The sequence below is a fragment of the Lagenorhynchus albirostris genome, chromosome 10, assembly GCF_949774975.1.
Source record: "Lagenorhynchus albirostris chromosome 10, mLagAlb1.1, whole genome shotgun sequence".
Lineage (NCBI taxonomy): Eukaryota > Metazoa > Chordata > Mammalia > Artiodactyla > Delphinidae > Lagenorhynchus > Lagenorhynchus albirostris.
The window spans coordinates 101,057,407-101,071,694 of record NC_083104.1 but is presented as its reverse complement, the minus strand read 5'-3'; the positions used below and the strand labels follow the sequence as shown (position 1 = coordinate 101,071,694).

The 14,288-nt window shown below is 42.8% G+C and overlaps 1 protein-coding gene and 1 pseudogene across 3 annotated transcripts in view; one reads left to right on the top strand and one right to left on the bottom strand.

Moving 5' to 3' along the window:
- Nucleotides 1-14,288, top strand: part of FARS2 (phenylalanyl-tRNA synthetase 2, mitochondrial) — a 383,333-nt gene that overhangs the window by 35,815 nt on the left and 333,230 nt on the right. The gene's annotated exons all lie outside the window — the stretch shown is intronic.
- On the bottom strand, nucleotides 10,039-11,472 carry LOC132527961 (large ribosomal subunit protein mL48-like; annotated as a pseudogene).

Genomic DNA, 14,288 nt, shown 5'->3' with positions numbered 1-14,288 from the left:
TTTTCAGTCATATACTTTTAATTATGAGTTTGTGTTATGATATGAATATTTAGGGTGGAAAGCAGCTGTCGTCCAGAATCTCACCTGGGTTTCGGGTTTACTGCCAGCTACCTGGGAGGACAGAGCTGAATGACCAGTTTGGTGAAGGGCTCATTACTACTGGGCCTTAGGGAAGAGCTGGTAGGAAGCTGGCCTCACCGAGGACTTTCCGTGCTGCCGCTTGTTCTGCAGTGACAGCAGCTCCTGCTGTACAGTTCTGTAAATGTATTCATAAAAGAGCAAGGATGACGCATATACAGTTTACCTGCTTGAAACTGACTGACATTACCTCTGGGATTTATTCTCTCTACCAATTAATTTATAATCTATTCCACCTTTCTCTTCCCTTACCTGCCAGTCACTGCTCTTTTCAGGGATAATTGCAAGGAAGAAGAGACTGTGATTTTCTATCAGTGTGTTGGTCACCATTTCATTCTGCTATTATGTGAAAATGTGGATCCTCCCACCTCGCAACCATCATTTCTTCCCTTTCTCAGTTCTTGTTCGTTTCTTGTAAGTTTTTTGAACATGTCGGTGAAGGAACATTTGAATCATTTTGGTGAGATGTATTTCCTTCTGCCAACGTCTGAAGAGCACACTTTCCGGGACCCAAAGCATAGTTATATGAACAACTCTGTACACACAGTGTTGGAGAAAATGTAGCTGTTTACCCTGACACTTCAATGAAATGAACGACAGAGTCCAGCCTTCCCTCTGCCTTTCTGGGCTTGGCTGGCGGCCCCTGGGATGCTGTCCCATTTCTGAGAAGAGGTGCACTGAGGTTATGGGTTCGGAGAAAAGAATGTCAACTGGCTGTCCACCGAGAACACATCCCGTGTTCCCTTGTCACTTCCCCGCCTCCTTAGATTGTCATGTTGAGAGACAAGCCGTCTTGCTGCGGGAGGGCGTTTGTTAGCAGTACTGCAAACGTCTGCATCCTTGTACGTCGATGTAGCTCATAGGTGCAGGGCTCGAGAAATTTGAGCATTTATCAGAAATGGCTTTCACCTTTCTTAGTACTCCGTTTTAGTTTGGTTATGCCTGTTAGGTTAACAAAGAATGTTTCTGTGTTGCTTGGATGCTTCAGAGACACATTAGCATATCAGGTCCTCCTGGACATCTCATCCCCTCGTAAGCTGGCAGAGCTCTGGTGGATGTTTTGAATTTTTCCCCCTCTGTCAAAGGGGAGAGGAATTGCTGACATCTACTTGTGCCTGAGCGCTTGAAGCAACTCTGTTTCCAGCTTTTATATCACCACTAAGGAAATTGCCAGAGTCATGCATTGTTAATTTTGCTCCCTGATGTTAAGTGCACCTGATGGGTCCGCTGAGCACTGCCCCCTCTGCCATCCAGCGGCAGGTGGGGACTCGCAAGACCCCAGCCGCTCTGCCTGCCTCCCCGGACAGGGGCGCTCAGCTGTGTCCTCCCTCCAAGCTCCAGCAGGACGAGGGTCACTCAGTTGCTGAAGAGCAGGGGGGCCACGGGCGTTTCTGTTTGCTTATCGTAGGGCACACGACCTTCTTGCAGCTCAAGCAACAGGTTCTGAAAAACTAGTGTCACAACTATTTTGCATACATTTTCAGGTTACCTATGGAAAAAAAATGTCCACTTGTTGAGGAAGGTGCCTCTCACGATTTATGCTTTGTGATAAAATATTTCAAAAATTCCAAAATGTTTTCCTTATTAAGCACCATGAGAAAGATGAAAGGCAGATGACCAAATATTTCTAATTTGTGCAGTATATGTGATGGATGAATTAGTTATAAAACAGTCATCGCTCTAGTGGTAAAATGTCAAGAATTGCCAGTTTAAAAAAAGAAGTCCAAGGTTTAATAAACATATGAAGACATTATAAACATCACGAGTAATCCGTGAAGTGCATACATTTTAAAGCATCAGATTGGCGGAGGTGAAAAAACAATCCTCAGTGTCAGGGAGGAACTGGAAGTGTGACTTCTTTCTTATCATAGGTATGCTTTTTTTTTTTTTTTTTTTTTTGCGGTACGCGGGCCTCTCACTGCTGTGGCCTCTCCCATTGCGGAGCACAGGCTCCGGACGCGCAGGCTCAGCGGCCATGGCTCACGGGCCCAGCCGCTCCACGGCATGTGGGATCTTCCTGGACCGGGGCACGAACCCGTGTCCCCTGCATCAGCAGGCAGACTCTCAACCACTGTGCCACCAGGGAAGCCCAGGTATGCTTTTTTAAGTATTATGACAACTTAGAAGATGCACATGCTTTTTTGACATGATGGTTACCTTTGTCCAGGATTGCTAAATATGGCATTATTTATGTCACGTGACCATCAGTGGGGAGCTTACTGGGCCCAGTTCCTCTGAGCTCCAACTCTCTGCATCCAGGGCTTACACTTAGCCCCAGGGGAAGCCCAAGTTGCTGTGCTGGTGACTGAAACGACGTTTATTCTGGACAGAACGATCACAGATTCTAGAGCAGGGGCCCTGACATGTTGTCAGAAGGAACGCTTTTCATTTCCTTCCATCAAATCATGAACATCTGCACGGGGCCGTCCTGGCCAACGGCCTCATAAACAAGTTGATAGAGGGTAACTCTTCTGCAATTTGATGTAGACCCGCTGGTACAGTATGTTTAAGTTTCTGTAGGATGCCGATTTCCAAAATCAGTCATGTACTCTGCCTTGTTCAATTTCTCCCAACATTAGAGTGATGTTCCAAAATTATGAACATCTAGAATGAACTCACCTGTGTCTCTAAATTGACTATAATTGCTGTCCTGCCATGGTTGAGGTGCTTGTGAGCTGTTTTTAGTCATAACGTTTGTGATAACAAATACATTTTTTTCTTCCAAATTTCTGGACACCAGCTGGGTGTCCTACAATTAAATTAAATTCTGTACTGACTACCTGGCGTTAGCTCAAACCCTGTAGGTGAAGGGCTAAGTCCCACCAGACTTCCCCTCCTTCAAATGCTTGTCACGATCTGGGTCTCCACCTGTACCTTTCACCAACCAGCTGTATCTTTGGTTTCCATAACCCCCCGTCCTCAGGTTCAACTATTTGCTAGGTTGGCTCACAGAACTCAGAAAGTGCTTTACTCAGTATTACGGGTTTATGATGAAAGATATAACTCAGGAACAGCCAAATGGAAGAGCTGCGTAGGAGAATGTGTGGAAAGGGGGCAGGGTGGGAGAGTGGGACCTCTCCACCCTCCCACCACTGCGATGTGCTCACCACCCGTATGCTCTCCGAACCCCATAACTTAGAGATTATTATGGAGGTTTTATCATGCAGGCATGATTACAACAAGTACAGGGATATTGTGGGTTAGAAAACAAATCAGAAACGTGGCATCAAAGAAATTTCATGTTCATTAACAGACCTCTTTGGATTATGCCTCCAGGCTCCCCCAGAGATATCTTCATTCATTAACTCTGATGGGGTCGTTAGATTTGAATAGTAAGAACATGTGAGCATGTGAACATATATACGTTGTAACTTCTGAAAGACTGTACAGATGTTAGCATTATTAGGTCAATACTGTTCGCTGATAATCTTATTAAAGACTGTCGAATATTTTTGGGACCATCATTTCTAATGAACTCTGAAGTTTTCAGGTATCTACCTCAGTCAGCCATCTTTGGATAAAAGATTTAATTTTCTTTCTTGTATTGTTTACTTGAATTAATCGTGGTGGTCTGCATTTTAATGTCTCCTCTTTCAGAGTGTCTTTATTAGACGGATGCGTTGTAGTCTTAAAGTGCTTTGTACGTAGATACTCAGAATGAGAGGTTAACTGGAGCCCATGTTTCACATCTTCTGGGAGCATTTAAATGGCTCTGCTTTCACCATGTCCAGCCTGCCCTGCTGAACCTGTTTTACTCCTTAGGATTCACTGAGCACAGAAAAGGGCTCAAAAAATAGTGCTGTCCTGGTGGCTGGGATTTCCTCTTATCTGACCCTGAAGGTTAACTTGACGGACGTTCATCTCTATGTTACTTTGGCATCTTAGGACCAGGAGTGGAAGGTCGGATACAAGGACGTATGTAAGGGAGAGCTGGGGGTTAGTTGCCCCACTCCCACGTTGGTTGTTACTGGGTCACAGTAGGGTTGGGTCTAAAGGAAGTGTGAGATCACTATGGACAGAAATGGACCACAAAACAAGGTGTGGGGAATATTCCCTGTGGTCCAGGCGAATATCAGAACATTGGCTGCTTCTCAGGGCGGGTTCTACCCCTGTTCCTGGTCTTAAAGGGGGCGTTACTCTGAACCCATTGTCCACTGTTACCAGTGTAATTTGTGGTCTCAGAACTTGTGTGAGGATGTATGTGTGGTTCAGTGAAAGTCACGTACAATTTCTTCAGACCTTATGTGCCAGCTATTCGGCAAATGACTTTAAATGCATTATTTCATGTAGTTTTCACAGAAACTGTGAAATGGGTATTCTTCACCCCTATTTTTCAGACAAGAAACTAAAGTCCCGAGACGTAACATGATTTGTCAGGCTCCAGGTTAGGTTTGCAAAGTACTGGAGCCAGGAATCAAACCCAGGACTGCGTCACTCTGGTGACCGACGGACCCTGGGCACCTACTGTGTGGAGAGCCCTGGGCAGACACCAGAAATGCACAGAAAACTAAGCTGCCTCCACGTCAAGAAAGGTGACACATTGTCCTCATCAGAATGCTAAGGAGGTGCCAAAGTGACTTAATTAAAAGCACTGCATAAATGCATGACATTATACCAGGTTGGCAGTGGTTTCCTGCCAATATATGAAGTGCTAAGAATCAATGGGAAGAAATATATGGTTATAAAACAGAAATGAACAGAGCATAGAAAGGCTAATTGAAAGCGTGGAATGTTGGAAAACCTGCAGATTTATTTATGTGAAGTTTGGAAGATGCTGCTCTAGCAGTTTCTGGCTGGTTTTGATGACTGATGATGTACCTGAAGTAGCTGAGCTACGCAGATTAACCAGCAGTGCTTTCTCCAAAAGCATGCTCCCTCAGAGAACCTTACTTTCGTGCACATGAAGGGCACGCAGCTGTGTTACATTGGGTATAAGATGCCTTAGGGTCAGAGAGGAAATGCAAACAAAGGCAGTCTTATGTGGTTTCAACACCATTTATCAGTGTTCTGCCTGTGAGAGCCTGCCTGAGCTCATGGTGATAAAGTGTGAAGGGCAAGGGTGTGTCAGTGTTCACAGGGGAAGATGGTTCCAACTAGGACAAGGGATTAAAACCACAGTGGTTCAGTAATAAGGAATATAGGAGAGCAGATATTAGATTTGCTTTTATTCAGCAAAGTGAATAATTCTGAGTTGACTCAGTTCTCAGGTTTATAGGTTAAATCAAGAATGCTGTACTAACATTGAGTTTCTGATATGATTTTTAAAATTTAATCCAAAATACCTGGGTTTTTTTTGTTGTTGTTGTTTTGGGGTTTTTTTGGTATTAGTAACTTGTAAAATGTACCATTCTGCTCTTTTAATTGTCTAGGCATTTTCTTTCACCAAGTACTTTTTTGTTCTGTTTTGATGGAATTCTGTCAGTGAAATTAAAGAAAACTAACCCATGTGCTTGGGAAGAGTCAATATTTAAGTGATGCTATGTATTTTGATTTTACTTGAAACAGGTGGGAAGGGAGAAGAAAGAAATTTGTGCATAGAACTCACCCATTGTGTGCCAGGCACCCTCTTAGATGCCATGTGTATACATATTGATATATTTATATGTCTATATAATGTTATCTCACTTTGCATAGCGTTTATAACCATTTTGCAGATGACAACATTGTGGTTTCAAGAGATTAAATGACTTGCTGGTTAAGACAGGTTTAGAATTTGAACCCAGGACTTTTTCTTTCAAAGCTCTTGTTTTTGTTGGTGTTTGCTGCTGTCTCCGTTTTGAAAAGACTGAATTGCAGTTATCGGAAGATTACGGAACACAGAGTGGTGAAGTCGTAGTGTTGCTTTCGATCCACTTGTTTTGAGCAACACGATCATATTAAGTAGATGTTTTCAAGAGGGTCCTAGAGTGAGTGTAGAAAATGTGTGAGGAGAGTTCTGCCTTGCTAGGTTCTGAGCCCTTTTTCAAGGATATGATCACCTAGAGTGGAGGAAGCTGCCTTTGTGAATTGCTGGCCTCTGCTTACAATTGAGTTTTAGACATTTTTATCGGCAGCTGTCACTTGTGAAGCCGTGCTGTTGGGCGGCCGTTTCGCTTCACTTGTCTGACTGGCCCCTTGGCATTTTGACCATGCCCAGCGAGCTGTCAGACCAGCAGCACACCACCTAAGTGTCTTTTGTGATTTTGAACTCTGCCTTCGCTCATCTGGTCTGTGCACCATCTGCTGCGTCTTCCCTGATCCTTTCTGGCTCTCTAGACTTTACGCATCCATCACTGCCTATCCGCCCGGGCCCTCACCTCTCCCGTAGACGCGTCCCCCGTCATTCTCCGCATTGGCTGCTCCTCCTCTCGCACGTCTGTGGGTTCTCTGGCTGTCCTCTAGTTGATCATACGCTCCTTTATAATGTATTTCTCTGTGTCACCGTGAATACTGCGGAGCTCTAGCTTCATGTATTTTAAACTCTTTGATGTCATGGATGGTGATTTGAGCAACAGTATTTTAGGACTTCAAAAAAAAACTCCTTACAAAGTATTTCATGTGACTTCATTTTAGTAACCTCTTTGGCAATACAGGCGTAAAATAGTTTGATCATGCACGGTGTCACAAAGAGTGCAGGGAGCCTGACACTTATACATCGTTGGTGGGACTCCTAACCAGTGCACTCCCGTTGGGGACATCCATTTGGCCCTATCTGTTCAAGTTTAAGATGCATAAACCATTTGACCGTGCAATTCAGCTTTTAGGAGTTGATCCTAAAAATGCTTTTATGTATATGCAAACATGTGAACAAGGGTGTTGTTTATAGATTTATTCATTTTAGCAAGAAATTGGAAAAATTTAAATGTTCAATAGGGAAGTGGCTAAATACATTGTGGGGCTTTCATATGATGGAATACCCTGCACCTTGTAAAAGAATGAAGTAGATCTACGTGCGCTACTGGACTTCTATGGAGTATCTTCTGTATAAATTAACTGACAAGAATAAGGTGCAGAACAGATGCTAACATTTGCATAAAAATTAAGTCTGTGGGGTTGGGGGTATATGTGTGTGTATAGATGCATACAGTTGTATAGCATGGAAACTTGCTTATAGGGCGGTCCAGGAGGCAGTAGAAGTTTGTTCTTCACTGCTTACCCTTTCATAACGTTTGAATGTTATTATTATGTATGATTTTTCTATGAAAAATATTAGATTACTTTTTTATTTATAAATTTATTTATTTATTTTTGGGTGTGTTGGGTCTTCGTTTCTGTGCGAGGGCTTTCTCCAGTTACGGCGAGCAGGGGCCACTCTTCATCGCGGTGCGCGGGCCCCTCACTGTCGCGGCCTCTCTTGTTGTGGAGCACAGACTCCAGACGCGCAGGCTCAGTAGTTGTGGCTCATGGGCCTGGTTGCTCTGCTGCATGTGGGATCTTCCCAGACTAGGGCTCGAACCCGTGTCCCCTGCATTGACAGGCAGATTCTCAACCACTGTGCCACCAGGGAAGCCCTTAGATTAATTTTTTTAAAGTCTGGTAGTACAGCTTAAAATTCCCAAGTCTCTTGACTTAACAGTAGATGAGATAATGTGTATATAGAGCTTAGCATAGTTCCAGATATAATAATGGGTTTTCAGTAAATTAGCATGAGTGGTGGCCATGGCAGAGATGGCGGTGGAGTAGTATGAGGATGTCAGAACTTTACGCCGAAGAACCCCTTGTGACAGAGAACAGCTAATGTTTCATCCCCCCATCTCTGCCTCACCTGGGCATTTGAGTTGTCTTAAAGAGGTGGTCTAAAGTATGAAATAGTGTATAGTTCTGGTGCTTTGGTTTAAAAGATAAAGTTAAAAAATGTTTTTCTTTGTTCTTTTCTGTATTTCCGTGTTTGTTTTTTAACATAAAATAATTGTGTATCTCTTAATATCAAAGAAAAAAATTAAAAACTAATGTATCTCCTCAGGGTAAAAGCAATTATTCAGTCAAACTTTGCAGTCTTGACAGATGAGCCGTGTCATCTTGTGGTGTGGAACCTTGTCCACTGCCATCTAGCTCCGGCTGTGTATAACCCCTGTTTCCAGAAGAGGCTTTCTCTCTATAAATTAAGGTTAGGATCTGATGTTGCCTTTTGATGATTTCCATCACGATTTAGTGATTTCCGTGAAGTCGTTGGAACGGAAGTCTGCTTCTGAGTCACGTGCCATCTGTTGCCTCTTGACCTGTGGGAACATCAGTCCCCAGCACGTGTGACTGTCAGGTGTGGTTGTCAGGAATTCCTGCTTCCAATTCAGCGTCCTCATCTCGGGTCCTCATCTCGGGTCTTTATTGCTGTCAGTGACTCACACATTTGCAAATTCCTTGTCCATTTCACTTCTGCCCCATCTGATCCTTTGTGAGGACCAAGGCCAGAGAGAGGAACAGGTGCTCTCCTGGAAACCGTGGCCAAGGGTAGTGGGAATAACAAGGAGGGAGAGATCCACGGGTGACCTGCAGGGAGACCACGTGCAGTGCTTTGTGTCCACGTTTCTTCTTCAGAGTGTTGCAGCTTTCTGGTTTGATGGGCTGTATTCATAAGACTATTAATAGATGTGTTTTTAAGCTTTGTGTCCCACAGTTAGGTATTGATGTTATTTTTTTTGACCAGTATTAAAAATCTAGAATTGATTTAATTAAATGCACATATGTCATTCAGATAGAAATGATTTCAAACCCTGCTGCTGCTTTTTTTTTTTCTGTTCCAATAAACCTTTGTTTGCAAAAACAGGCAATGGGGTTTGGGAACTGGGTAGAGGTTTCACAACACTGCAAATGCATTATATACCACTGAATTATTCACTTTAAAATGGTTCGTTTTGTGACATATGAATTTCACCTCAATAAATTATTATTATTATTTTAAAAAACTTATTTATTTATTTTTGGCTGCGTTGGGTCTTCGTTGCTGTGCGCGGGCTCTCTCTAGTTGCTGCGAGCGGGGTCTGCTCTTCTTTGCGGTGCGCGGGCTTATTGCAGTGGCTTCTCTTGTTGCTGAGCATGGGCTCTAGGTGTGTGGGCTTCAGTAGTTGTGGCTCGCGGGCTCTAGAGCACAGGCTCAGTAGTTGTGGCGCACGGGCTTAGTTGCTCTGCAGCATGTGGGAATCTTCCTGGACCAGGGCTCGAACCCATGTCCCCTGCATTGGCAGGTGGATTCTTAACCACTGCGCCACCAGGGAAGCCCCAATAAATGATTTTTAAAAAGCAAATAGGCAGTTGATGGGATTTGGCTCACAAGTAGTAGTTTTCTGACACGTGACCAAGATCAAGCTTTAATTCTTTGCTTAAACTCATTCCAGGCAACCCTAATTTGCAGTTATGTAACATCTACCTGCATACTTATGACAGGTCACTCACTACCCCACAAGGTACTTTTTTTTCCACTTATGGACAGACCCTGATCCTATCTGGAGGGTTTTTTCATATACAAAATATCCCTCCCTATGCCTTCTATCCACGGAGGGTTTACTTATGTTATGATTGTCTCCTTCACTAAAGGAACTCCATGCTGGGTTGATTTAAAGGATGAGTTCACTCGGATTGGGAAATACTGGAGGGGAACATGCTTATGTGCTAAAGCACCAGGCAAAGAGAAACTGAATCCCTTAGTTAAAGATACTCGACAGCATGGAGTGACTTCTCTCATACACACACACGTCCATCATCAGCAGATTTTTATTAGATGGAAGATACCTAGGTCTGGCTCAAAGGAACGTGGTGACAATTGGCAAGCACTCCTCCACAGAGCAGAGGAGGCACTCCTGGCTGTGGAGATGGGTACTTACGATATTGAGGGTCAGGGTCTCCTGCTTGACTTTGGCCACCTAGGAAGCTCTTCCCCTTGGCACTCATTATCACCAGTGCTGGCATGAAAGGGTCTGCAGTGCGTTAGTTCAACTTGGCTAACAGTTCTTCCTGTTCTGGCTGGGCTTTGAACCTTCCCTTGAAGTCTTCTTCAGTGTGCTCCCTCACTGACAGTTTGACTCCTTCAGGACGATTGCTTTGGATTATTTCCAAGAAAATCTCTGCAAATGTAGCGCTCAAACCACTGATCTGAACCACTCACGCATGGGTGGTAAGAACTGAGTCCAGGAGCATTTTGCTGCCTTGGTTCTGCAACTGCAACACCTCCATGGTTTTGGTGGGCCTCGCATAACTTTCCTCGACTTTAATGGAGAGATGGTTGCAGAGGTTGTGAACATATTGGGCATAACTCTCTGCCAGGGCCATATCATATGCCGTCAGGTGAATGTTTCAAACCCCATATTCATCATCTGTCCCCGAATTAATGGGTCTCACTTCCACTCTCCCCTCTTCTTCTTGGGCTCTTGTGCTTTAACTAGGGGCTTGCATCTTCCAGTGCCACGCGTGGGCTGTGACCTGTAGTGCCGACTGGTGCTCAGATGAATGCCACCTGCAGAACAGATGGGATTCTCTCTTGAAGTTCTGAACCTCAAGAGGGAAAAGACTTACTTAAAAATGGTGTCATTCCTCAGACACGGCGCCTTTCCCAGAGCTCCGTCCGCCCTCCGCTGCCGCGCGGCCTGCAATCGTGCCGGCGGAGGGCCGGCCCAAGCAGCCGCGACGCTGGGCGCCCGGGACCCATCCTGCTTCTTCTGACCAGACCTCCTTAGGTGAGAGCCAGCATGCCCCTGAGCAATTAGAAATTACGATGTACATCATTTCTCCTTAATATTTTAGCAATGCTTTCAGGTGACATACAATTACATCGGGTGATTCGGTGTGTAGAACTGTCATGAATTAGTTTTTCACTATTACTACCAGCGATTTAAGTTTATGGGGAAATTGGGTGACCAGTCATCAAAGCAAATATAATATTTAACAAAGTAGAAGGTAAAAAAATTTAACACTTGGTATGTAAACACAGACTAATTTTTAGTTAGTCTCGTTGTCGAATAGTAAGTGGTGGTACTTTTATATACAGTGAGTGTAGTCACCAGAGGTTGCCTAGGCATTTAGCTCCATTCTTTTCATACCTTTGGGACAGGTGTTTTGCCTTTTGCAGAGAAGAGAGAGACAGGAGATTTTATTGTTCGGACTGTGCTGAACTCAGAGGCGCTGTCCCCGCTTGCTGAGTGTCCTTCTAGAGCAGATCTAGAGAAGCAGGGGGCCTGCTGCTTCAGCACAGAGCTCTTGTGAGACTTAATAGGAAAAAATTACAGAGGTGTAAATGTAGTTGAACCATTAATTTTCCACTTTTTTTCCCTATCATGTTTCTTTTTATTGTCACCTAAAAATTGTCACTCACCATCTGCTTCTATAAGAATGAAGTCACTGGCCACTACAGTCGCTGACCTTCATCGCCCCCTGAAAGGAGTTCAGGGTGGAGATCAGGTATGAGGCCCTCTGTGCTCTGGGGAAACTGGCAGAACAGGTATTCAGAGAGTTAGATCTTTCCAGAAGAAGAGTTTATGAGCCCAATTCTTGCATCTCTTCGTATCTAGAAAAGCACTAACATCACTAACGGAGACGTGTGCTCCTCGTGACCAGCAGCAACCTTCTGCCGAACTGTGTGCTCAACTGCACGCACCCCCTTCACCAAAATCACACATATCCTGACTTCCCCCCTACCTCTTTGGAGCAGTTCCTCAGAGCTCTCGGAGAGGCTGTCTCCTGGGCTATAGTCCTCATTTTGCCCCAAATGAAACTTAACTCACAGCTCTCACGTTGTGCATTTTTTTTCAGTCGACTTTATTTATCAGATACTATTTCCTTTGGGATTAAAACAACACAAAAGGTAAGGTTGTTTTGGTAAGAAAGCTCACAGTGGAGGAAAAATATCTTAGTTCTAAATATATCATTCTCAAGATATACTGATAAAATAAGATGCGCTTTTTCTCTGAAAGAACAAAGACGTGGCAGTTGATGGTTTTTAAAAGTCTCAGAGACTTTATTTCATACCCGTGTAACTGGAAGCTGGGAGTCTTTTCAAAGTGTTTCTCAAACCAAAGATATTTCTTTGTGTGTAAGACATCTCATAAATCTATGGGCAGATAAACTATTTTCAAAAGCCCAGATTTGTTTTTGAAATAAAATATATGCTTGTGTTTCCCAGATCTGTATTTAAAATGATGCGAAGAGCTATTTATATGGTGTCAGATGCGGAAAAACCATCAGCATTTCAAAGAGCTGATATTCTGTACCAGAGCTCAAGTAAACAGGGGCGGACTCTGTCATTCAGTGCAGAAATGTTTCCCAATTGTTTTTTAACCTTTCAAAGTTTTTGATATTTGTAAATATCAAAAGTCTTACATTTTCGTGGGGTCAAATATATTTATCTTTCATTTATTTTATTTACTTGTTTAACAGTCATTCCTAACCACAGATCATTTGAAAAATTACCAATATTTCTTCCGTTTTTTAAAAACAATTCTTTAAAAAAATTCTTTTTTTTTTTGAAAATTCTTCTTAAACATAATAGAACTCTCTACAGTCTATTGTGGCACATGGGATGAAGTGAAGATCAGATCATTTTTATCCCAACTACTTAATCAATTTGTTAACACTCTTTCTTATATGTGCTATTTCTATTGGTACATTGGCTAATGAGAATATATATTAAGTTCTCAAATACCTCAGAATCTATTTGCTCTCTCAGTTTTTGTGTCAGTTTTCATTATTGTTGTTTTCTTCTTCTTTTTCAAAAATTCCTAGCTTCTGTCACGTGTTTAATTTTTCAAATGAACTTGGGGATTATTTTTAAAGTCTTTCTCCTAACCATCCCCCTCCCCCTGTAGAAATTTCTATTGGGAATTACATTAAAATAGTTTGAGTGGAGCTGGCATTATACATTCAGTCTTTCATACATACAAGGCAGATCTCTGTTTATTCTGCTCTTCTTTCCTGGTTCTTTGTAAATTTTGATAATTTGCTTCAAACAGGCCCCTCTCTATATTTGTTATTATAGAAGATGTTTTTCTCCAGATAGATTTATTTCCTGTTGGTCATTGTTGGGATTGAAAAATGCTATTGATTTCTAAAATTTTAAAATTCACTCCCTTCACCAAACTATTATCTGTTCTGATAGTTATCAGTCAGCTCATTTGCGCTTCCTAGATACACAGCTGTGCTGTAGCCAATAATACTATGGTTTCTTCCTTCTAGCAGTCATGCTCCATTGCTTTGTGTCTTATGTTCTTTTATGGGCTAAAATCCTAAAATTAAAAAAAAATGATCGCTTGTAAAGTACCTGTTCTCTGTTGGAAATGATTTTGTGAGTTACCTAGGGACTGCAGGTATTTATTTATTGTGTAGAAAGGTTTTTGGAAATCAACACATTTCCTTGTTTTGAATCAGTGGTATCTGTTCCTATTTTTGGTAGAATAAGTACAACTTTAGGGAAAACTTGTTAAAATAGAAGGCTTGGAAACTTATTTAAAGCAGATTTTTAAATAGATTACTGTATATTCTTTTTATTTTTCTAGGTGAAAGCTTGGTGATACTGGGAAACCGAAATTCAGAGTTAAAAAATAATGATTTCAGTGGTTCTAAACTAAAATCCAGCTTTTATGGGTAACTGTTTTAATAGACATATTGGTAATTTTGTAGCTCAAATTTTGCTTCTGTCAGTAATAGTACTGCCTATAATCAGTAGACTAGATTGTTGATACTGTTGGAAGTAAGGAGTGATCAGAGCTAGTTTTGTAAGGGGTAGAGCACAAACTAGTGATGTAGAGTTTGATGCTGTCTTATCTTTTCTTTTTTTTTTTTCAAGGAACTGGCTACCCTGTCTTGATAAATGCTTCTGTAGTAAGCTGTTTGTACACCTAGTGAACAGACCCATGGTTTCCTTCTCTGTATTTGAGTAACTGGAATGTTCTTTTGTTTTTTCTTTTAAATTTTTGGCTGCATGGGGTTTTCATTGCTGTGTGCGGGCTTCCTCTGGTTGCGGTGAGTGGGGGCTACTCTTTGTTGCCGTGCGTGGCTTCTCTTGTTGCGGAGCGCTGGCTCTAGGCGCACGGGCTTCAGTTGTGGCACGCAGGCTCAGTAGTTGTGGCGCATGGGCTTAGTTGCTCTGCGGCATGTGGGATCTTCCCGGACCAGGGCTCGAACCCGTGTCCCCTAAATTGGCAGGTGGATTCTTAACCACTGAGCCGCCAGGGAAGCCCTGGAATGTT